Source organism: Abramis brama, assembly GCF_963993115.1.
Source record: "Abramis brama genome assembly, chromosome: 1".
Classification (NCBI taxonomy): domain Eukaryota; kingdom Metazoa; phylum Chordata; class Actinopteri; order Cypriniformes; family Leuciscidae; genus Abramis; species Abramis brama.
Genome location: NC_139963.1, coordinates 68,995,937 through 69,022,148, shown reverse-complemented (window position 1 = coordinate 69,022,148; position 26,212 = coordinate 68,995,937). Strand labels below are relative to the sequence as shown.

The 26,212-nt window shown below is 39.1% G+C and overlaps 1 protein-coding gene across 1 annotated transcript in view; it reads right to left on the bottom strand.

Moving 5' to 3' along the window:
• Window positions 1–7,086: 7,086 nt before the first annotated feature.
• The window catches only part of LOC311079157 (uncharacterized protein), a 98,684-nt gene continuing 79,558 nt past the window's right edge, over window positions 7,087–26,212 (bottom strand). The window contains exons 1-5 of the transcript XR_014605345.1: window positions 9,547–9,642; window positions 7,575–7,599; window positions 7,432–7,464; window positions 7,265–7,300; window positions 7,087–7,132 (exon numbers count right to left, since the gene is read on the bottom strand). The gene's annotated coding sequence lies outside the window, so the exon portion shown is untranslated. Of the gene's footprint in view, window positions 7,133–7,264; window positions 7,301–7,431; window positions 7,465–7,574; window positions 7,600–9,546 lie in introns of the transcript that reaches the window.

The following is a 26,212-nucleotide window of genomic DNA, read 5'->3' as shown; positions in this document are numbered from 1 at the left end:
AGAGAGAGAGAGAGAGAGAGAGAGAGAGAGAGAGAGAGAGAGAGAGAGAGAGACCTCGTGTGCTGCTGCCGACTGAGAGAGAAGCTGACGATTTATATTCTGAATTATTGACTGAGTTTATGCTGTGTTTGTTGCACGGTGAACGCGCTACGAGCGCACGAACGGAATTTACATTATTTTCTTTATTAGCATCGGTTTCCTTTAATTTATCCGGACAATTCCGAATTACATGTCCTGATTTGCCGCAACCGAAACACTTTGCTTTCGCGGTTGTAACAAAAATCACGTAATCAAATCCCTCAACTCGAAAATTAAGGGAAAATTCCAACTCGGCATCATCTTTAACTACCATATATGCGAAACGCCTAAAAGAAACGACATGTTTCAAAAGAGGGGATTCACTACTGATCTAGCCTGTGAGCTCTCGTTATATACACACTGGCCACACCCATCTTGACGGTTAGAAGGGTGTGGAGGGCGCGAAGCGCCCTCATTGGAGGCCACGTTTCACGAGGCTCACTGATAGGCTTAAGCAGTTGCCGCCGAGCAGCCAATGAGCACGCTTATACAGCCTGCCTTGGTCTGCCGGCTGCCGCACTGCGTTGACAATGAATACAAAATTAAGGATATTTTTTTGGCTTCAGATCTCGAAGAAAGACGACTTTCCCATAGCGTAAGCAACTTACGCAATACTCGTTCCCTCTTCTAGAGAGAACCGAGGTTACATTAGGTAACCGAGTACGATTTACACAAACTGATAAAGTCCAAAAGCGTTAGATTGTGCCCCGCTCACCCCTAAACATTGTACATTTATTTCCTTCCATGAACCTTTAGACGGAATTATATTTGACAATAAAAATAAATAAAATAAATAAATACTAATAATCTAATGTAATCAATCAACTGTTGAAGTCTGGTGATATATATATATCAGTGGCGGCTGCTGGTCTTTCAAAGAGGGGAAGCTCATTTTCGGCCTACATCATAAAAATTATTAATTTATTTATACGTAAATTCTACGTTCCTTTTCAAGAAAATGCTCTGTGAAAAAAGAATGTAATAATATAATAAAGGTATAAATAATAATATAATAAAGTATAATAATAATTATAATAATAATAAGATATTTTTTAAATTATTTTAATAATTATTTTTGAATTATTACTAATAATAATAATATAAACATATAATAAGTAATAATATAATAAAGATATAAATGTATAATTGTGTGAAATGTATTATAAAAATTGGCTAGCAATTTCGACAAGCAAATACCAAGAAATAGGTTGCAGCAGTTTGTCTTTGAAAAATCCGCGATGGGACTGAGCTTGAAAAGCTTCAACATCAGCGACTTTTTATTGTATGAAATCGCTGTCAATCAAAAGGAGACACAGCCTTTCGACAGACCCTCCAATCATCACGCGGAAGCCCGGAGTCCAGGCCAGCCCATTCCCCGTTCACCCCCAGAGAAGCTGATGCCGCGTTCCAGGCAACCTGTAACCCGTGTTTTTCCAACTCGTAACTGGGAGTACATCGATCTAGTACGAGTTCACGGGTAGGAAGTTACGGGTTTTACTGCCGTTCCAGTGCACTTTCACGGGTATAAGGTTGGAAAAACACGGGTTACAGGTTGCCTGGAACGATGTACTCCCAGTTACGAGTAGGAAAAACACGGGTTACAGGTTGCCTGGAACGCGGCATGAGCTTCCATGGGCGGGACATAATCACAGCATTTATCCAATGACCGTCTAGTTTCGAAACGCTGAAAAAAAACTGTTCGAAGCAGCCCCATTGAAGTCAATGGACACTGGGCTTCAACAGGGAAATGCACTGTGACGCTACGGGAATGTATGAGAAGGAAATCGAGTCAGCCGACCTGCAGTATGTAACTGATTCTGAACGAGCTCGTCTTTGAGACGAACGTTTTCTAACGCATTTTAGTCAATAAAATGTTAATACAATAGTACACATTTGACCATTCATTTTTTGACATTATAGGGGAAGCCGAGCTTTCCTTGCAGTCTTAAACAAATCGCCACTGATATATCAGTGGCGATTTGTATATATATATATATATATATATATATATATATATATATATATATATATATATATATCTTTAATTCTCTGATGCTCGATATGAAATGATGCTGTCACAAAATCCTGACTTTATTACAGTGTGGGTCAAAGTCAGTTCGAAGCTCATTCATAACATTGCGCATGCCCAGAGTTTGATCTGTGTGAAGGAAACACCCCAGGTGAATATGGGGCTGTTTACACCTGGCCACTTCATGCGTTTTCTCAGATCGGATAGCTATCCGATCGTGAAAAGACCAGGCATTTACCCTCCGAAACGCATTCGAGACGGATTTGAATCCGATCGCTCAAACCACTTCAGGAGGTGGTCTTGGCCGCATTCCAGACGAAACTGGACAAGTGTAAATGCATCTGGTTGTTGAAACCACATATGTAAATTGTACTCCTCCCAAAAATGCTAAAATATAAACGTGTGAGAGCGTGTTATAGGCTATATGTAATGTTATAGCCAGATATGACGACGCTACTGGAACACGCGCGTCACGCAGATGAGCAGCTGAGCATCTATTCATTAAGCCAACGTGCAAACTATCGCAAATCAAAGCGAAAGTAAGTCGCAGACGCTTAACACACAATCATCATCATTAAAAGTAAAGAAACGAAGTGATCTTACCAGGGCTGTTGCCGCTCTCTCTTATTGCGGTTACCTTTTGAAATTTTAGCTGATGAACAATAAAATGCAGCTCATATCTGTTGCTTTCGGTGACGTGCACTCCATTAAATCTGCATATAGCGCGGGAATTGAAGATCGGATTTAAATCCGTTTCGCAAAAACACATTTATGTGACCAGGTGTAAATGGAATCGTTTTGATAAATCAGATAGCTATCCGATCTGAGAAAACGCATGAAGTGGCCAAGTGTAAACAGCCCCTAGGATATATATATTATATCCTATTCTATTATATTCTATTCTATTATATCCTATTCAAGACAAAAATGTTCGATGCGTGACCAGGGCCACTTTTACTAAAACGGCTATAACTTGTGAACGGAAAGAGATATTCTCGCTACACCCGGGACACATGTTCATGAGCTCAATCTGAGGTCACATGAAAAAAAAATCGCAACGATTGGCCACTTGGTGGCGCTATAACAGGGAAAAAATCATTAAAATGGCTATAACTATCATTTTCAATACTTTGCTAAGAACTGGTAGCAAACTTATTGGTCGATTATTATGAATATTAAGCCAGGGCTGCATTTTTCTGTAGATGAATAACCTTTGCATCTTTCCAAGCTATTTTTAAATACAGATATTAAAGATGTGGCAAACTGATTCTGCCAAAAAAACATTTCTTCTCTTAATTTATCAACTTTATTTAAGAAAAAATCATTGACATAATTTCCAGTTTCATATGGTTTAAAAATAGTTAAAAATGAGTCACCTGTATCAGTAAAAGAAGGAATTTGAATTGTTTCCTATCCATTATTTCATTGAGTGTACTCCACATTTTTTACAGTCATATTAACATTAATTTATTTTACATTTATTTACATTCTTTACATTTGAGTTTCTTGATTTCTTCATTTGCAAAAGACGTCCCAGTCCTCCTTGTTCCCAGTTCTGTTTGCTGTACCCTTTGCCACATCTCTCTCAAACATGTTTTTCAAATCCATGGTGCCCTAACATTCTTCACTACATACATATACAGAGTATTTTGATATTTTACATTTTTTCTTGTTCTTGTCTTTAACTGGTCATTTATTTCAGAGGAATCACTATTCTATTCTACAGGGCTGCTGAGATCCTTGCCGAGGCGGCCGTGCCTGTTTGTGGGCTGGAGATTGTTGTATGATGTGTGCGAATAGACTGAGAGGGAAATTTTGTTGGGTTTTTCCCCTATTAAGTTGCTGTAGATTTCCCTGAACGCTGTTACCCACGTCTGGTAGAGGTGTAAGAAAGCCAGCAGTACACTCTTATTATTACTTATCTTATTACAATCTTATTATGAGGTTTGCTGTGCAATGAAATTATGCATGTTAGGTGATCACATTCACTGATTTAATGTATGTATTTAGCAACCTTTGAAACCCTGTGCTGAATATTATCCTGTTTTTTGATGCCTTATACTTCTCTAAGCAAACTTATTGCTGATTATCATTAATTACAAATACATGGTCAGTTGAAATGTACCTGTCATGATTCCATCAACCTGCTGTACCCCATGAGTTTTAATATTATGAATATTAATATTAAAAATTTTACATTTGTATCTAACAAATTTTGGGTACTTCAGTGTTTCCTTGGTTATTGAGCCCACATAAAACCATTGGTCTAGTAGAGAACCTGTAAAATCACCCTTATTATTCTTATTAGTTGTGGCTAGCTGACATAAGTTGTAGCTGGCGCGACTTCAACGTTAGGGGCAACTGCCGCTCAACCAGTCACTATTGGAGCGGACTGGCTGGCTGTCTTGAGGGGCAGGCAGGTTGGCTGTATTGAGGGATGGCTGGTTGGCTGCATTGAGGGACGGCTGGTTGGCTGTATTGCGGGATGGCTGGTTGGCTGTATTGAGGGGCGGGCTGATTGGCTGTCTTGAGGGGCGGGCAGGTTGAGGGACGGCTAGTTGTCTTTCTTGAGGGGCGGTCAGGTTGAGGGACGGCTGGTTGGCTGTATTGAGGGGCGGGCTGGTTGGCCATCATGAGGGCAGGCAGGTTGGCTGTCTTGTGGGGCGGGCATGTTGAGGGACAGCAGGTTGGCTGTCTTGAGGGGCGGGCAGGTTGAGGGGCGGCTGGTTGGCTGTATTGAGGGGCGACTGGTTGGCCTTCATGAGGGCAGGCAGTTTGGCTGTCTTGAGGGGCGGGCAGGTTGAGGGGTAGCTGGTTGGCCATCATGAGGGCAGGCAGGTTGGCTGTCTTGAGGGGCAGGCATGTTGAGGGGCGGCTGGTTGGTTGTCTTGAGGGGCGGGCAGGTTGGCTGTCTTGAGGGGCGGGCAGGTTGAGGGGCTGGCAGGTTGGCTGTCTTGAGGGCGGGCATGTTGGTTGTCTTGAGGGGCGGGCAGGTTGGCTGTCTTGAGGGGCGGGCAGGTTGAGGGGCGGCTGGTTGGCTGTATTGAGGGGCGGCTGGTTGGCTGTCTTGAGGGGCTGGCGGGTTGAGGAATGGCTGGTTGGCTGTCTTGAGGGGCGGGCAGGTTGGCCATCATGAGGGCAGGCAGGTTGGCCGTCTTGAGGGGCGGGCATGTTGGTTGTCTTGAGGGGTGGGCAGGTTGAGGGGCGGCTGGTTGTCTGTCATGAGGGGTGGGCAGGTTGGCTGTCTTGAGGGGCAGGCAGGTTGAGGGATGGCTGGTTGGCTGTATTGAGGAGTGGGCAGGTTGGCCATCATGAGGGCAGGCAGGTTGGCTGTCTTGTGGGGTGGGCATGTTGAGGGACGGCAGGTTGGCTGTCTTGAGGGGCGGGCATGTTGAGGGATGGCTGATTGGCTGTATTGAGGGGTGGGCAGGTTGGCCATCATGAGGGCAGGCAGGTTGGCTGTCTTGAGGGGCAGGCATGTTGAGGGGCGGCTGGTTGGTTGTCTTGAGGGACGGGCAGCTTGAGGGGCGGGCAGGTTGGCTGTCTTGAGGGCGGGCATGTTGGTTGTCTTGAGGGGCGACTGGTTGGCCTTCATGAGGGCAGGCAGTTTGGCTGTCTTGAGGGGCGGGCAGGTTGAGGGGCGGCTGGTTGGCCATCATGAGGGCAGGCAGGTTGGCTGTCTTGAGGGGCAAGCATGTTGAGGGGCGGCTGGTTGGTTGTCTTGAGGGGCGGGCAGGTTGAGGGGCGGGCAGGTTGGCTGTCTTGAGGGCGGGCATGTTGGTTGTCTTGAGGGGCGGGCATGTTGGTTGTCTTGAGGGGCGGGCAGGTTGAGGGGCGGGCAGGTTGGCTGTCTTGAGGGCGGGCATGTTGGTTGTCTTGAGGGGCGGGCATGTTGGTTGTCTTGAGGGGCGGGCAGGTTGAGGGGCGGCTGGTTGGCTGTCTTGAGGGGCGGGCGGGTTGAGGGATGGCTGGTTGGCTGTCTTGAGGGGCGGGCATGTTGGTTGTCTTGAGGGGTGGGCAGGATGAGGGGCGGCTGGTTGTCTGTCTTGAGGGGTGGGCATGTTGGTTGTCTTGAGGGGTGGGCAGGATGAGGGGCGGCTGGTTGTCTGTCTTGAGGGGCGGGCATGTTGGTTGTCTTGAGGGGTGGGCAGGATGAGGGGCGGCTGGTTGTCTGTCTTGAGGGGTGGGCAGGTTGAGGGATGGCTGGTTGGCTGTATTGAGGGGTGGCCAGGTTGGCCATCATGAGGGCAGGCAGGTTGACTGTCTTGAGGGGCGGGCAGGTTGAGAGGCAGCTGGTTGGCTGTATTGAGGGGCGGCTGGTTGGCTGTCTTGAGGGGCGGGCTGGTTGGCTGGCCCATGATGTTGATGCAGACCTCTGTCTCTGAAGCCTTTAACTGCACTGAATGAGGATCATTACATCTGACCTTCATCTGTGACCTAGAGATGCACCAGATAAAACTTAATTTAAAGTCTCAACTGTAGGTTAACATTAACCATCCGTTTCAGCTCTTAAATGTTGATGTGATTTATTTCAATCTTTCTTTCCCTTAGTATGAGATTCAGTCCATTATACTTATCATTTGGCAGATGCTTTTATCCGAGTGACTAACACTGCATTTATACTGCATTCAAAAAGCACATTTGATTCAATCATGTAAATGTAATGGAGTGAATCTCAAACTGAGAGAAAGAAAGACTGGGAATTGAACCCATGATCATCATCTAGTGTTGAGCTACAGGATTCACTCACCTGTTGTCTGCATCATCATCAGTCTGACAGATGAACCGCCATTATCTCTGAAAACATCTGACAACACACTGAATCTGATTATTACATATTATATAATTTTTAGACAGTTAAGATACTGCAATCTCATGATGGAGTTGAATATGATGACATGAACTCTTGAGATTTACTGACTGAACTGAGATCAGTCTGGACTCACCTGAAGATTTTTTTACGCAGTATGAAACACATCAAGAGCAGAATGATGATGAAAAGAGCAGAAATCCACCAGAACTGATCTATACAAGCCATACACAAACAACAAAATAATACAATCAGCTGATCCACTCAATTAATGAACCAATGAAATCAGCTGATCTATAATGATTAATCAATATTAAAGTTGATGTTTAAAGCTCTTGATGTTTTACCTGAGATCTGGAGAGACGGAGTCACTTCATTCACATCTTTAAAACACACAACGATCACAAATATCAGACAATATGACAGAAAACATTCACACTGGACTGAGTCTGAATCAGACCTGAATCAGTGTTTTATTAGTGAATTAGACACACGTTTATCAGCTGAAACTCACCTGAGTTTGGAGTCGCTGCAGTTTCATTCCTCACTGAAAAACACATTCACAATCATCATGATTCACTTACAGAAGATTCAGTTCAACACAGAGTTTAGTCTGATTCAGGACACACTGATGTTTTACGCAAGAGTCTCTCTCACCTCTGAACATGGTCTCTATTCTGAACTGAAATGAAAGAAACGAAGCATTAAAGCAGCATTTATAGAGTTTCATTAGGGATTAAATATGAATTATTGTTTGTTTAATGTTTTGATGAACTGCAAGACTGCAAATCAAAATAACATTATCATAATTTCTGTGTGTTTAAATAGAGTGGTGCAGGTATGACGTTACTAGGAATAGTCTTCCTAGAATTGTCTGGGAAGCAGACACACTCTGTCAGTTTAAATCTAGTCTAAAAACGCATCTCTTTAACCTGGCATTAACAACGCATGATGTAGTCAGCCGGATCTGGGCCGTATCCAGATCAGATGGAGGACCTGCACCTAGACACGACCACAACATTTATCCCCTGCACAGGAAGTTTCTTCATTTCACCCATCAAGGCACATGTTACGAATTCACGGATGTGCAGAGGCGGGCTTGGCTCCCCTGAGAATGTCAGGTCTGCAGATTTTGACATATACTGTGGTGAGCAGGACGAGGCCGAGGGCCGTGATTACTGATGAGTGACTCCTGCAAGACGCACCAGTCTCGTATCTCTCACGGAGTAGCGGAAGCATAAAGGATGAGCGGCGACAGTGAAGAGGGAGAGAGGAACAGGCCTGAGTTTTATGTGATGTTTTGTTCCTGTTTTGTGTGGCCAGTAGTTGTCCACGAGGGGCTGCTGGCTTATACTTTTGTTTTTGTATTGGTTTATTTATTTATTAATTAAAATGTTCGCCAGTTCCCGCCTCCTTCCCATAACAACGAACCTCGTTACACTGGTGCCAAAACCCGGGAAGAAGGAGGAACGCGCTGTCAAATAGCCCTCGCCGCTGTGGGGAATCCGCGGTGCCATCGAGCATGGCGGGCAGTTTCCGTCGCCATGGACGCTCGAGGCGGTGCACTGGAGTGAGTTGCCGGGGGGACGGTCAAGCTCGCTGCTGGCCGTCCGGGTGCTGGAGGGGCGGCTGCCGTCTGTGAGGGAGCGGAGGGGTCGCCGCTGTTCGCCGTGGGCTGCGTCGGCGTCAGCTAAACATGTCAGTGAGCTACATGTACTCTCAGTTCATTCCTCGTGCACTAAATTATCTCTTAGTGGAGGTTTTATGGTGGCGTTGAATTCGTGGGACCGCAGTGTATTTCGTTTATAGCCTACCTTTAGCTGTTTACTTCTGGCGACTGCATTTAGGCTTCAGAAATTCATAAAAGTTGTGTTCATCTGTGATTTATATATATTTACACACACACACACACACACACACACACACACACAGGCAGGAATTTAAATGCATGCTTGGTGACAGGAATGTGCATGGCCTGCCGGCCCTGTTCCTTTACTCCAATGTGTAATTGGAAATGAAAAAGGAGGGTCGCAGGGAAGGGCTATGAAGGCCCCACCCCCAAAACACAATGTGCTTCCGAGCTTCTGGTGACATCCAGCCGGTAGTAAAGCACAAACATCTAGGGAGAAGCCCAGCTGGCAGCAGAGCAGACGTCCTGCAGTGACACTCCTCTGAACAAAGCCCAAGAGCCCCTCGTGGACTGAGCTCTGATGTCTCCTGGGGGCTGCACTCCCTTTGATTCAAAGCTCCCAAAGCTATAGCTTTACAAGCCAATGCGAGAAGCGTTGCTTAGATATGGGACTCCCCTAGTGAGGGAGCGCCCATGAAATAAAGAGCTGGTCATTCTTCCAGGAAAGCACTGGTCCTGGCCACATATGTCTGTAAGGCACGGACAGGACACAGAGCATTCAGCCTCTGATCCTCCACGGAGGAGAAAGGTGGAGGGTGAAAAGCGGACAGCTCTAACACCTCCGATGGGAACTCAGGGAAGCATTTGGACATACAAGCCGGATTAGGCTTTTTGTATAAGAGCATGATTATAAGCATAACTGTCATGATTCATGTGTTCCCCTGTCTTGTCACCACTCTATATGAAAACAAATGAATGGGAGAGAGAAAGTTGATTTACTGCATTAGAATGACACTGAATCTCATGATGAAGCTCCTCCACACAGCGAGACGTGACGAGACGATCAGATGAGACTGAAATACCAGGATCCATCAGTTTTTCAGGATCTGATGGATCTGCTATCAGACGCCCGTCCTGAACACACCAAACACAAGAAGATCAAGTGTGAGTGTGTGTGTGTGTGTGAGTGAGTAAGTATAATGGTGTAGTTTGATGACAGAAACACACACACACACCTCTGAATACCAGCTCTGATCACAGTCGGGAATATTGGTTTGATTCAGTATATTAGACTGAAGTCTGTATTCAAACCCGCGGTCAGTCTGAATCTCTGCACATGTTTTATTGATTCCGTTCATGTTTCGGTGCTAAAACCAGAAGAGAAATGTTTTAAAGAACCAAATGACTGCAGTTTATTAATATTGTGTAGTAGAACAAACATTTAAACATACTCACCTAAAGGATTATTAGGAACACCTGTTCAATTTCTCATTAATGCAATTATCTAATCAACCAATCACATGGCAGTTGCTTCAATGCATTTAGGGGTGTGGTCCTGGTCAAGACAATCTCCTGAACTCCAAACTGAATGTCAGAATGGGAAAGAAAGGTGATTTAAGCAGTTTTGAGCGTGGCATGGTTGTTGGTGCCAGACGGGCTGGTCTGAGTATTTCACAATCTGCTCAGTTACTGGGATTTTCACGCACAACCATTTCTAGGGTTTACAAAGAATGGTGTGAAAAGGGAAAAACATCCAGTATGCGGCAGTCCTGTGGGCGAAAATGCCTTGTTGATGCTAGAGGTCAGAGGAGAATGGGCCGACTGATTCAAGCTGAGTAGTATTAACATACTTTGTGTCACTTTTGGTTGATTTATGACCCCCTTTGATTGATTTATGACCCTTGTCACTAGTGACTGACAGGGAATCCATGTGTCACTCAAACTGACTGGTCAGTGGGTGTCAATTGTTTTTACAGGGGGAACGTCTGTATGGGGGAAACTGTTGCTGATTGTATTTTCCTTTGATTGTTGGGGGTGAAATTCACCCATGATGGTATGTTGACACCCTGAGTGTCAAAATCATTGTTTGATCAATAGGGTAGCTTACATGTTAACTGAGTCAAAGTATTTGAGTCAAGACATTCAGGAAAACCATTACCCCTACACCACACTGGCTATATTCATTAAAATAACATGTCTGGGGATGTTCTTTTAAGTCAAGTCACGTCATCTTCATTTATATAGCACTTTTAACAATGTAGATTGTTTCAAAGCAGCTTTACAGAGATAAACGTATAATTTAAGGTAACAGATATTTTTTTGGCTTTATAGCGGTTCTTTAATAAAGTTATTTTCCAGCTAAAGTTAGTTTTGATTGATTTGCTTCCGTCGCAACAATCATTTGTTATTAAATTAGGGGCCGCTAAGACGACACCATTCTCTCTACACAGACTTTAAACGCGAACCTGTGAGAAATGCTGATGGCGTTCACATGCGCATTAAGAATTGGTTCTATAGTTATGTGCGTTTGAATATATGTCTGCAGGTTTGGAATTCCCTACAAACCAAGCCAAAACAAAAGTACTGGTCTTTCCGTATAAATTTTGATACAGAATTTTATTTTATTTTGTCACTTCGGGGTAGGTACGCGAAACGAATTTTCCCGACAACGCCTTATCTGTAGAGTGGTAAATGTTCTTTTAAAAACAACTGTGTGTGTGTGTGTGTGTGTGTGTGTGTGTGTGTGTGTGTGTGTACCTCAGTAGGATCAGTAGTACCTGAACTTTAGGTTTATGTTAATGCCTAAGACAAAGAATCAGACACGTTCATCAAGCCAAAGAGGCCTAATTACCCACACATCCCGTGCTATATTCTTCTCAACAAGAAAAGGTGTCGTTTTTTCTAGAACATCTGTATCTGTTTCCCGACGCCAATAGGATCAGTGTTAAAAAGACAAAGAATCAAAACATTTATCTAACTCACAGTGAAGGTGTTTGCGAGTGGAACTGGCGGGGGAAGAGTGCATCCTAAATGGGTTTGTTAATGGTTTTAGGACAGTTGCTTAGGCTAGCCTAGATGTTTAAAGAATGACACTTCATCAAAAGCTTTCTGGTGATTCTCTGGGCTCGCACACAAAAACATCTTTTGGTCATGCATTAACATGAACTTTTGGTCGTTACTTTTGTTATTTTAGTATTTTTTAAAGAAAATGTTTTCGTTTTTAACCCATCCCATTGTGTGTGTGTGTGTGTGTGTGTGTGTGTTGCAAAACAACAAATTTACATATTTTACTACAAAATTCTGACTAAAATAAGACACACAGGGATTTTAAACGTTCAAACATTTTATACATTTGTTTGCCATACAAAAAGCAAGAAAAGTTGTCTATTTCCTTTAAATAAAACTTTTACTTTATTTTATTCTTTAAAACAGACTGATGACCAGCATGTTTTATTAGCCTAGTACTGTAGCCGAGCAGTTTCCTCACATGAGTAAAACACAATTTTCACTTAGAAAACTTTTTAAATGTATGCATGTACCTTTTTTCTTTTGACAAACCTACATTTCAAATTATACCTGTGTGTGTGTAACAACCACAAGGGATATATGTTGACGCCAAAGTTTTGGGTACAGTGCAAACATGCAATACTCAAGAAATCTAATCTTAGTGTAATGTTACGTCCCTTTTGGTCTGTCTGTGTTTTTATGCTGTTGTGGGAGGTGTTTGTTTTTTATCCAGGAAGAAGACCGGATTGGTTCCTGCAGTCTGATTGGTGCCACGCCCTGATTGATCAGCTGACTCCTGGACGTGTATAAAGGCCTCCTTTGTTGTTGCTTCATTAGCCCTTTTGTGCTCACTTGCTGTTTTGCTTGACTGACTTTGTTATCTGCTGCTGGAGTGTAAAGATTTGAGAGTGTTTGTCTTTGGATTGTTCATTTGAGTGTTTGGACCAATGCCTGTTTAACGACTTTGAGAACGGATTATCCCCTTACATTTTTCTGGTAGAACTTACAATTGTATATATTGTACATAGTAATTTGGGAGGTAGGGAGACCGATGCCACCTTTTTGATTTGATATATTTCTGTGCCTGTTTTGGATTAGGGAGTTAGGGAAGTAATTGTATTTTTCTTTTCTTTTCTTTTATGGATTAGGGCAGGAAGAGGTATATTCCAAATTAGTTGTTTTTGTTTGTTATTTTGGCCTTGTCGGCTCCTGAGGTAAAATCCCATGGTAACATAAATCTGTTAATTTACTCAATAAATACTGTTTCATACACTTTTCTATAACCGCACTGTTGTTGTTGTTTTTTTTATTTCATGTTAAGTCCTTTACCCTAGACGGGGCGTAACAGTAATCTTCGTGTGGTCAGAACACAAAACTTTGTGTTGAGTGATCCAGACAAAGCTTCATGCTAGAAAATATCATGGAAGTCACTAGCCCTTCAACATCCAGCACAAAATTAAAGAGATGCGCTTAGGATGTTTCGACTACCATCTTCTATGACCCCCAAAAACGGGTGATATCAAGGTTCTATCAAAGCGACACAATATATAGTTAGATATTTGTGTGTGTGTGTGTGTGTGTGTGTGTGAATAGTTGTGCTAAACTCTTTGTGTGTATTTTTACACGCCAACATATTCTGTCAGGGGTGTGTCACACTGCTGTGATGCAAAGTTTTCACACTCTTGAATAACTTTCAAACATAATATTTATACAGGAGTTACTGTATGTGTCCAAAACACCTGTAAAATTCAAACGACCAAATCAGTAAGAAAAGAGGGCACAGCATACATTGAAAAGTAACATTAATATTAAATACACAAAATCCATTCGTGAGCAATTGTGAAAGTTTGTTCATTTTGTCTTGTAAGTGTTGTTTTATCACTCCACTAGTGTCCATCTTATTCAGATAGCACTATTTTGTTTGTTGGACTCTCCTTTGAGAACTGTCAACATTTGGTGTTTATAGGAATAAATGCAAATTAAGAATTTGAGTGATAGTCTTTCTGCTTGAGAGTGTTTGACTAAGTTGATATTTTTTAGTGTAACTTTACAGCTATCTATGATGTGGGATCACATGAAGCATCAGCAGGAAAAGTAAGTTATTATGTTTTACACTTAATCTGTTACAACTGAATCACATCTGACTATTGCACTGAGAGCTGCACATTCATTAACATTTGAGACTGGTAAACAAAGTTCCACACTCTGGTAAAACCTGCAGATAAAATAAAAAAAATGACTTGTGCAGAAATCACCATGTAAAATTAAGACCCCAAATCACTAAGAAAATAAGTTAGGCCATACAAAAATTGTTTATGATGCATACATATAGAAAACTCAAATGATGAGAAATTTGTAAGTTTGTTACACGTTTGTAAGTATGGTTTTGCAAATGACTTTTTATTACACCACTAGATTAGTCATCTTGTTGAGATGACACTGTTCACATTTCTTTGTTTGTTGGTCTGTGTTTTGTTTTAGGCGAAGACAAACCGATGTAAGTTCATGCTATTCCACACATGGGAAAACGTGTGATAAACGCAGGCCTTTCATTTAAGAGGCTTTTTAAATATATGACTGAACTTTCTCTTTTTGACAAACCAGTATTTCATATTATATAACATTATACAGTTGTTTAACGTCCGCAGAATTGTTTATTTCAACGTCCCGCTTAACATTAAAGATTATAGTTTGTTTTCAATTGTTATCACCATCTTCTTTAACTCAAATAAAGTTACTATATGTGCTAAAAATCTTTATAAATTTTTTGCTCTTCTGTCAGATTTGTTAGAGGAACTATGTCACACTGTTGTAATACAAACTCATTAAGAACTATAAAGTTGCATGTCCTTATATACAGGATTTATGTGTGTACAAAAGTAAATTCAAGAGGTCAATTTATTACGAAAGAGTGTAAGGCATATAGGAAAAGAGAAAATTAGCCATAAAGAATACAGAAATCCTCTCTCCTGGTCTATTGTGAAAGTTTATGTCGATACAGTATGTAAAATGATATTTTTCCACTAATCGATGACCCGCATTACATTTAGTTTCTTTGTTTTGTACAGTTTGTAAAGACTACTCTCTGAGCGTGGTCAAACATGTTCATAGGAATAATGAAAACATGAACATATCCGCATTTTGAGAATTAAATGTCAGTCCTTCTACATGACACTGCTTGAGACTAAACAAATGAAATTTCTTTTAGGACATCTTTCTGGTCTATCTACGCTGTGGGATCGCAAGACACAATGACCCAACAGGAAAAGTGAGTTATGCCGTTTATTCTGTTACCTATTCAACCATTACACTTCAAACTTTTCAAACTATTACACTTAAAACTCTGCATTTCACCGCACAGTCATAGATACACAGTTCATTGTGTTTGTCTCTAAACAACTGTTAAGTAAATGAACTACAGTTGATAAGTAGCCATTTTAAGTGAAAGGGGCAATGTTTCTGTCCATGCCAATACTTTGACACCAGTGTTTTAGGCGTCTGTCTTTTAGGTTTGATCCAGAAAACAGGCGGTGTGTTTTATGTCTTAATATTTTGTTCTCCTTTTTTTTTCTTTTTCTTTTTTTTATGAAACTTGCAGTTTTTGTTCACATCAGCAGAGTACCTAAATGTTTTAGTATATCGTAAATTTCAATAGTTAGCTAGCAAATGCAAGTGAACTATTTATTACTGTGATCATTTACAGTTATATGTGAAACAAGCTCAGTCACATCAGTGTTGAATTGGAACAGTTATTGTCACGCATGTTTAACAGTGCTAGTGTTCTTGGTCTCATCAAAGTTCACACAAGGCACAACGTTTTCACTGTGGTGCGTTTCATTCTTCCAAAGCACCATTGCTTCAAAGTTTAATTGTAGCATGTAACAGTTTGGAGACATTTTTAAAAAAAATGATATGCTACTTTGATTTTGTGTGCACTTTTCCTGAAACAAACTGTTTAGAAACTGTTAACCGTGTGTGTGTGTGTGTGTGTGTGTGTGTGTGTGTCTTCCTTACACTTTGAAAAACAACTGTTTCCTCTAATCTGCTGTAATTTTAGTGAGCTCTAGGTGTTCTCAGCTTCTCTTTGTTCAAATAAGACAATGCTCCCATGAATTTTGGGGTGGTATGTGGATATAGAATGCAGCACAAGGAACTCTTAAATATTTAATCTAATATAACATCTATGTAGTGTTTTTAAAAACACTGTAAAACAAAGGTATGAAGGCATCTTTCTATCAGAGACCTTCACAATCTATTTGTAAAACAAAATACAGTACCAGCAAATTACTGTAATCACTTTTGTTTGAAGAAAAATACTGGTTAATCTCACTAAGTGTGATGTTTTATGACTACTGAAGGTGTCACATCCTTAGAGCATTACAACCCTGGATGTTTCTCACCTACAGCTCAGCCTCCTGAATTTGGTATTTAAATAAGATTTAGGATATAATTAAAACTCTAGTGTTACAATGGCTACTCCAAAAACTCCTGAAACATCTAGAGAGATGTGTGTAACACCAACAAGAACAGCAACAGATGAACAGGACTGAACAGTTAACAAGCTTAAACACATGAAGACCTTCACTATCCATGCCAGAAAATTAGTTTGACAAAGTTTCTACGTGAAGATGAAGATTTTGTGAAACAGGATGTGTTTTTGTGGAAATTTGGAAGTTTTTTTACCTATTTACTGCACAATTACATAACTAGGCCATACATTGGCTCATGAAAAATGATTTTTTTAAAGAAAAAAATCACTTAAACTATGATCTTAATTAAATCTAAATAGTTTTTGGACATTGCTCTATGTGTTAGGGATAGAATACTGCCATCTAAAGGTTAGTCGAAAAACTATTTCTTATGGTTAAGGAATTAAAGTGCAATGACCACATATATCCAATAGAGGGCCATAGAGACTCATTCATTTTCACTTCATTTTTCTTGATGCTTCAACTTCTCACAACTTTATGATATATATTTTGTGAATATTTATTTAAACATTTTGAAATACATAACAAATCTGTAGTTTTGTCAAAGTTAGAATTTGTTGTTGTTTTCTGATATATTTTGAATTATCTGCTTTTTGCAAATTATTATACATACATTTGCAGAAACATTACAAGTCACCACTATGACATGACTGTAATCACACACTATTTATTTCAGAAAATTATTTATCAGCAATTATTTATTTTTTTAGAACAAGATGAATTCTTGTCACTGGCATTAATCTGAAAAATTTCACAAATGAACAGTTTAGTTGATTTTAAAAGGTAAAAAAAAAATTACACACCTTAAGAACAACCAAATCAAGCCCAGTTTTTTTTTTGTGCATGTTTAGATAGATTATTTAGGAAAAGTCACAGAGTTTCATGCCCCTGAGATGAAGGTAACACTTTTAAAAAATGAAGGAAAAGTCCAGTGGGGTCAGCGTGACCCCAAACAGTGATTAAGGGTTAAAACACAACTCTGATTTTATTTTTGGTTTATACCAAATTGAAATTAGCAAGAAAACCTCGCTCATTTAAGAACGTGCATTTATCGCATGGACAGAGCAAGAACATAATAATGCGAGTGTTAAATGCATATACTTCGGCTTGTTGTTAATGCAAACTGTCATGTTTAAACACCAGCGCAATGCGAATGTTCATCTGTCAGTCAGAAAGCAGTCATGCAGGACGATACTTTACTCAGGTCTGAAAGCGAGATGCTCAAACACTGTTTACAGTAAAACGATGGAAAAATAGCATAATGGAAATCTTAAGTTTCATTCTTACATCTACTTCATCTGAGCTTGTAGTCCACAGTATGGGGGTTCCCTCACTTAAATGTTAAAAGCCAGGGTGGGTTTCCTCCAGTTGAATGACTGAAGAAACACTGTCAGTAAGATGGTAGAAAACTGCACATTTCTCGTCTATTACCACCCACTTTCTTCTTCTTCTTCTTCTTCTTCTTCTTCTTCTTCTTCTTCTTCTTCTTCTTCTTCTTCTTCTTCTTCTTCTTCTTCTTCTTCTTCTTCTTCTTCTTCTTCTTCTTCTTCTTCTTCTTCTTCTTCTTCTTCTTCTTCTTCTTCTTCTTCTTCTTCCAGTTGAAATAGTGGACAGTTTCAGATAACTCTGAGTAAGATTGGACAACACACTTTGATCAGCACATTATGGACATTCAGAAAAGAAGTCATGTCAGTCATTCATAAACTCCAAGGACTTAACGTTGCTCCTCGATTATTACCGCTTCATCAAAGCATCTTTCAGACAATTTTATTGTATTGTTCTATTTTTATTTTATTTGTTTCAATATGCTTTCTGTTAAGAACTGGACCAAATTCACAAAGGTGTAACCGTGTTTGTTTTTTGTCTTTTGTATTATGTATTATATTGGTTATGTTGTGTGTGTTAAACAAGTGCAGTGCTGTGGAAAAGAATTTCCCCCTGGTGACAAAGTTAATCAATTAATGTTTTTTATTATACCAACGACGGAAAAAAGCGCAGTTATAATCTTCTTTTATCCCTTAATTCATGACTTCTTTTCAGAATGTCCATAATGTGCTGATCAAAGTGTGTTGGCCAATGTTACTCCGAGTTATCTGAAACTGTCCACTATTTCAACTGTTTGATTAATAACAGTAGAATGATGGGGTAGAAGAAGAAGAAGAAGAAAGAAGAAGAAGAAGAAGAAGAAGAAAGAAGTGGGTGGTAATAGACGAGAAATGTGCAGTTTTCTACCATCTTACTGACAGTGTTTCTTCAGTCAATCAACTGGAGGAAACCCATCCTGGCTTTTAACATTTAAATGAGGGAAACCCCATACTGTGGTCTAAGCTCAGATGAAGTAGATGTAAGAATGAAACTTAAGATGTCCATTATGCTATTTTTCCATCGTGTTTACTGTAACCAGTGTTTGAGCATCTCGCTTTCATACCTGAGTAAAGTATCGTCCTGCATGACTGCTTTCTGACTGACAGATGAACAGGGCATTCGCATTGCGCTGGTGTTTAACATGACAGTTTGCATTAACAACAAGCCGAATATATCATTTAACACTCGCATTATTATGTTCTTGCTCCGTCCATGCGATAAATGCACGTTCTTACATGAGCGAGGTTTTCTTGCTAATCTCAATTTGGTATAAACCAAAAATAAAATCAGAGTTCTGTATTAATATTTACAAGTAAATATGAAGATACATATTCACGAAGATACAACTCGCAAACATTTGCCGGTTTTATTGTGTTTGTCAGTTTATATGCTTTCCTGCCACAGACTGAAGCGCGCGAGTTACTTTCAGTTCATAAAGGACAAGCCTACTGCAACCACACACACACGCGCGCGCGCTTTCAGATGCGAGGTTCGGAGCTCCCCCGAGAACATTTGGATTTCTCTGACCTACAGATGTGCGATTTAAGACTTTTGAAGGCCAAAAAATGTAAAGGAAATATCTTTAACCCCATGTCAGTGTGCAGTAGATTATTAGTAAATACCAGGGGCGTCATTTATAACCGTTGCGTCGCACAAACCCCTGAGAGAGCCGTACACACTTCACACACAGGAGCTGATTCATAAACACACTTGACTGGAGAATGTGCGCCTGGAGTAAACTCTGATCACGAGACACAGCGGTCTCCATACCGGCGAGAGGACTCTGATCTTCAGATGAAACTACATATTCTGCATGTTCTGATCCAGTCTGACCTCTGACCTGTAACGCTGGATCATAATCACACACTGATCGCTCGGTGGCCAGAGGAGAACTGAGACTGAGTCTGGGTTCTCCCAAGGGTTTTCTCCATTCTGCCCTGATGGAGTTTTGGTTCTTTGCCACTGTCGCCTTTCCCACCTTTGTTGCATCGGCTTGGCTTGCTTAGTTGGGGACTTTAAATTTAACATTTATTTAATATTCAACAATATTATTGATCTGCCGGCATTGACACCATTACATTAAATAAACAACTTTTTACAACAAAAATGAAACATCACTGAAAAGCTGAACGATGACGCTTTTTTATTCTGGAAATCTGGGAGTTAAATGTCACGTTTTTAGACAGAGATTGCAAGAAAATGATACAAAAAGACAATACAAATATAATTTCACTCACCAAGCCTATCACTTGAAGCAAATATCATCCCTTTTAATGTCGCTGGCGCGAGCGCGCTGGGCCGTTTAGTGACACTGACGCATATGAGCCTATCTGACGGCAGATGAAGGAAACCCGTAAATATTAATGATGAATAATAAATACAGTGCATGTTCACAATAACAGTTAAAATATATAAAAGAATGATTTAAACTATGTTTTACTTAAACATTTAGATTAAATGTGCGAGTATTAGAATATTAGTGTTGTTTTAAACTGTGGAACATAATTTCCCTGCATGGTGACAATAAGTTATTCAATTACAATTTTTCTTATACCAACGACGGAAAAAAGCGCATTACAATCTTCTTTTATCCCTTAATTTAACCATGTGACTGAAACCCAAATGTGAGACGTTCAAACTGACCGGATAATTACAACTCCCACATCGTGTAAAATTATCAGAATTTCACATGCGACATTTTATTTAATGTGACAGAAAAAAAAAGACAGTAACTCCGACATACATGAGACCACAGATCATTATTCTTCAACTATAATTAAGCAGACGAGACTCACACAATCTATCACTGACACTTAGTGAAAGCAGTTTGTAAAAGATCATAAAGATCACGCGTTCAGGATCAGCATCTCTACACTGTCTGTAAAGTCACTGCTTCTCAGTTTAACTATATCTGACCAAAGCAGCTGAAATAACCAAATAACTAAATGAATAGCTTTGAATACAGTTTATCTATAAATGGGAGTCACTGGTGTTACCAATAAGAAAAGTGACACTAGTGACAATCTTCATGAAAAATGCATGTTTACAAAATGGCGGCCGCAAGGTATCAAACCACATGTTGTCAATCATGGTATAATCACTAACTAAAGTAGTTCAAGCCATATGTGTTCTAGTTTTTTACAATTTCCTAACAATAAAGTAGGTCAGCAGTGAGTTCAACTAAAAGCTTCATATATAGGGTGAATTGCCCTAATGTGGGACACTGCCTAATGTGGGACATCTAAGGTCTAGTGTTTGTAGGTCCCCCATAAATACATGAATGACAGTGGAACTATGGGTTAGACAAAGCTGTGGTGTCATGTGATCAAAATCACATGACCTATCAAATGTCCAATCATATTTGAGGGTGGAGCAATCATCAAACAGGAGGCACCTTGTGTGAAGACCATCCAAAGGCCATTGACATAGAGTTTTAACAAGTTTGATATTAAGGAGTTAAATACATTTTAAACAATCCTGCTACTTTTTAGCCTAATATGCTTATGAAATGTTTGTCCATCAAAAAATAGTCTAACTTTGTGTGTATAAACTATATATTTTATATTTTTAACAAATTTCTTAGTGTCCCACATTAGGAAATGTGGTTTCCAAATCTGGGACAGCATGATCAGCCTAATGTGGGACAGTACTTCAATGAGTCAAAAATGTGTGGTGGGTCATGGTTTGTGGGACAAACATGGTTATTTACATGGTTTTAGTCTTGTAATGCAATATTACTACTGTTAATGCAGATTTTTACAGTAATGTGAATGTTTTATTCTTGAAGGGCGGTTTGAAGGCTCTTTTTTGTGTGTATGTGTGCGTGTGCATGCCTACATATGTGTCTCTCTCTCTCTCTCTCTCTCTCTCTCTCTCTCTCTCTCTCTCTCTCTCTCTCTCTCTCTCTCTCTCTCTCTCTCTCTCTCTCTCTCTCTCTCTCTCTCTCTCTCTCTCTCTCTCTCTCTCTCTCTCTCTCTCTCTCTCTCTCTCTCTCTCTCTCTCTCTCTCTCTCTCTCTCTCTCTCTCTGTGTGTGTGTGTGTGTGTGTGTGTGTGTGTCATGTATGTGCCATGTATGTGTAAAAGGTATAGTTGACTTAAAATGAAAAATAGCTCTGAATTTAAAAATGCAGTAGAAAACCAATAAAGCAATTCCACTTTATTTTATGCATCTGATTAATTCAATGAAATGTATTTTAGATCACATTGGCAAAGGTGAGAAAGACAGGGACAGATTGTCACAGAAAGAGAGGCAGAAACAGGGAAAGGATAAGAGAAAGAAACTTAATCAGTGGAGGCAGGACAGGATGAAAAGAGCCATAGAGGAGTATTGTTGAGGATGGTGGGGTCCCTCAGCTGAGACTGTTGGCCAGGGCATGGAATGTCCCTATCTACTCTCCAGTGAATCTAAAATAAAAGATTTTACTATTCTACATGTATCAATGTGATTTTTGATCTTTTATCATAGATTTTTCAGTGTCCCACATTGGGGACACGTTCTGTCCCACATTAGGAAGCTGCAGATTTTCTCAGACGACTTGCAATAAGAGCACTAATATGTCTATAATTTATCTTATGAATGGGTTATCTGAATTTTCTCTTTTGATTTGATTAGGATACATCCTGGGTTTTTTAAAATGGTATTGGGTGTGGATTTAATGTTTTGGTTACACATCGCAATATGTCACAGAAGTCTGAAGTGCAAAAAATGTCCCACATTAGGGCAATTCACCCTAATCAGATAAATGAGAAGATTTCTGAAAGAGCCAGTGGATCTACCACTGTGGTCTCTATGAACCCCCTTCTATGAATTAAATATTTTGTTGGTTTTAAAAATATAACCACTTTTAATTTAAGTATGACCCAACAGGCTGCATTTGTGTTATAAATAGATATGAAAACTACATGTAAAATAAGGCATAATGCAGCGAAAGTTAGTTACGAGAAGAATGAGAAGTTTCTCTAAATGAACTCAAATGTCATCAGTAAAATATCATTGATGGTTTTGGCTGCTCGTGAATCCGAGGATCAGTTTCTGCCTGTGCATAAAATCATATTCTATCTAAACAATCAAATGCTTTGTAATAGTCCAGAAAGAGGCTAATGTAGACCTATAGCGCTACAGCCTATAGATAGATCAACGCTAGAGTGAGCTCGTGTGAAGAGTCTCCGTGAGATCGGGTTTGGACACATCGTGTAGTGACAGACAATGGCGGTCTTTTTCCCGGAAACGCGGAAGTGTTTTATCATTTAATTCTCTTTCGTGTGTTGTGTGTGTGTGAGTGTGTGTATGTCGTAGTTATGTGTATTAAAGTTAATATAAACATGATTTCTCCATACGCTGGAATATAGCCTACAGAAGCGCTGATTTCTCCACTTTATGAACAGATCATTGTGCCGTGTGGGAGTTTCACTTGAAACACTCGATAAAACTTTCCACACATGCCAGCATGATAAAACTTAGTGTACTAGTTTCCATATCAACTCTATTGTTCCGGCCCTGGACGTAATGTGTTGATCCTTTGCTGTGTGTCTGAAGTCTCGATGCTGTGACAGTGATTAGCCTAAACCTTAAAATAGACAGACTTTTGTCATTATTTTTTGTCTTTTTGACATCTCATTTGTCTCCTTCTGATCTCTATCCTATTCCTCTATGTTGCTCTCCTCTTTGTCCTCATATCCATCTTCCTGATCTTTCACATTTTTTTAAAAGAAATGCATCTACCGTATTTTGCCAAAACCTTTTTTGCCATTCTACACTCTCTCCGTTCTGTCTGTTTTGGAGGATAAGCAATTAGACCTTCTTTATTGCATCAATTTGTTATGTAACAATATTACTGTAATATATTTCCATAATAAACATTGCTATATGGATAAGTATTCAAATCTTAGATGTTTACAAAGATCCTTCTATTATCTATTGAATCCCACAATAATATTTAAAATATCAGTAAGCTTAATAAAATCATTATTTATTGGGTACTTTCAATTGGGAGGTGGCTGTCCCGAACAGTCATGACCGAAACATGTCATCATTGTTTTGGTAGTGACAAAAGGGAACACAATCATTCATTTGGGGGTAATAAACACTTTTTTTGTACAGTTATGTAAATCATTAGTATCTTATATGTTTTAGTAGTTTTTTTTTTTTTTTAAGATTCTGTAATGTGATGTGGTCGCTATCAATACATTACTGTCACTGCCGAAGATGTGCCGTCACAGGTCTAAATTATCAGCTAAGATGTTATTAAAGTGATTGTAATGAATCCTTAACTTTGAAATCAGTATGATTAAAATGCCTTTTACAAAGAAAGATTGGATTCAAAATACAACAAATCTGGTAAATTACACTTGAAATATTGTCGAAATTGTAATTGTTATTGATTTACCTGTGAAAACTTTATTTTTTTTATTGCAAAGGTAGATGTAAACAACATATGAATAGGTCAATATAAGCCTTCTTATTAAATTATTTATTATTGTGTTTCGGTAGTGACAAATTTGGGGAGAGGAAAAATATTCCAAAACTTTCTGAAAATACAATATGATAATTAACTGCACAATTACTAGAAATGGGTACCTTGGATATTATACAATTTGCATGTACAAAATTTGTGGAAAAAGACAAAAAAAAGTGTTTTTGAAACAATTCTGTAGAATGGCCCATATAGCCTAAATACGTAAGAATATGACACACACTGATGATGAATAAGGAGTGTAAGACTATTAAATAGCAGTTCCAAAATAGCTTTTGTTGATATAAAATAAGTTGATATGCGAGACCACAGTCCTTTATAAATATAGTTATATTTTATTTTATTTAAATAAAGTTAGAATAATGACACTGAAATAAAACTTCACAACATCTCATCTGGCCGTGGACAGTAAATGAGGACAACGCGTTTCTCTCAGTGAATCGCTTTCGTCAGAAAAGCAGAATTAGCCTACGCGGTTTCTTTGACTGCACACTCCGCGACCCACCCGTTGAGAAACACTGCTTTAATGAATGTTTTTATGATGACTTTGTGTAAGGTTAACTAAACAGCATGAGCCGTCTTCCAAATTTATTTTTATCAATGTTGAAAACAGTTGAGTACAATTTTTTTTCAGGATATGACGAATAGAAAGTTCCAAAAGAACAGCATTTATCTAAAATAGAAAGATTTTGAAACATTATAAATGTATATACTGTCACGTTTAATCAAAATAATGCATACTTGCTCAATAAAAGTATTTTTTTATTTATTATTATGCCTTTATTTAACTAGGAAAGTCACATTGAGGTTAAAACCTCTTTTACAAGTGAGACCTAGTCAAGACGGGGTCGGATAGCAGGATTAAACAGATAACAAGCAACAATATTTTCTAACTGACCACAAACTTTTGAATTGCATCTTAAAATATATTCAAATAGAAAACAGTTATTTTAAATAAATAAAAAAAAAAAAAAGTTTTTGCTGTTATTTTGGATCAAATAAATGAAGCCTTGGTGAACAGATGGGACTTCTTTTGTAAACATTAAAAAAATCTTACTGGTTGTGTGTGTGTGTGTGTGTGTATATAAAGTTCATTAATGAAGACTTTTGTCCAGAGGTTTTGAACGAATCGCATTGAAAACATTTTAATAGTCACTACTGGAATAGCCACAGTGGATCTACAATCTTTATTTGAAGGTAAACTTTCGTTTAAAGGGCATTTACTTATTTTGATAATAATTTCGAAGGTTTAATAGAGAGTCGTCTTTGTCATATAATATTAGACTACAGCCTATAATAAAAGATAATGAATTTCAAACCTGAAACAAATATAGTTTTATTCAAAGACCAACAGTCTGTGATTAGTCTTTAGTCTGCCACAAAAAAAAAAAAAATAATAATAAAAAAAAAAAATTACATTCAAATCATGAACTCAAATGTCATTGTGAATAATAATAATAATAATAATAATAATAATTTGTTGTAAGTTGTAACAGTGTGTAAATAATCAGACCTTTCAGGCTATAGCCTATACCGCTAATAAGCCTTAAGCCAAAATTTTTATTTCAACTAAATTGTCGGTCATTAAATAAGAAAACTAAATAATTGTGTAGATAATTTGCTTTGTGTAACCCGACATCAGGCCGAAGTATTTTGTTCCACACAGTGCCGCGACCAGTCAATCACTCTTTATTAGCAGCTGCGGCAACTTGCGCTCGCTTATTAATGTCTAAATTCAAGCCTACGATATTTTTGTAGAATTTCAAAAGAACTCCAGTCCTGGCTGCAGGACGACTCAACCTAACACTAGGCTACTCAAGATTTTGCTTTCTAAAGCATAATTTGCGGGACGTCCCGAAAATTATACTAAAGCAAAATCTTGAGTAGCTAGTGTCTGATAAAACATTAAAAACTATATATATAGTGCCGATAAAACATTAAAAACTATATATATATATATATATATATATATATATATATATATATATATATATATATATATATATATATATATATATATATATAGTTTTTAATGTTTTATCAGACACATTCAGACACTCAAGATTTTGCTTTAGTATAATTTTCGGGACGTCCCGCAAATTATGCTTTAGAAAGCAAAATCATGAGTAGCCTAGTTAGTGTTAGGTTGAGTCGTCCTGCAGCCAGGACTGGAATTCTTTTTTAGCGTTTTTAGCGTGATCTAAGCTGTTTTAGATTTCAGGACTGTCCCGAATTTTCCGGGACGTCTGGTCACCCTATATTTGTCCCGAAAATTATACTAGGCCTACACAAATATAATCCCAAATATTTCGGGATTCGGGACAACATCT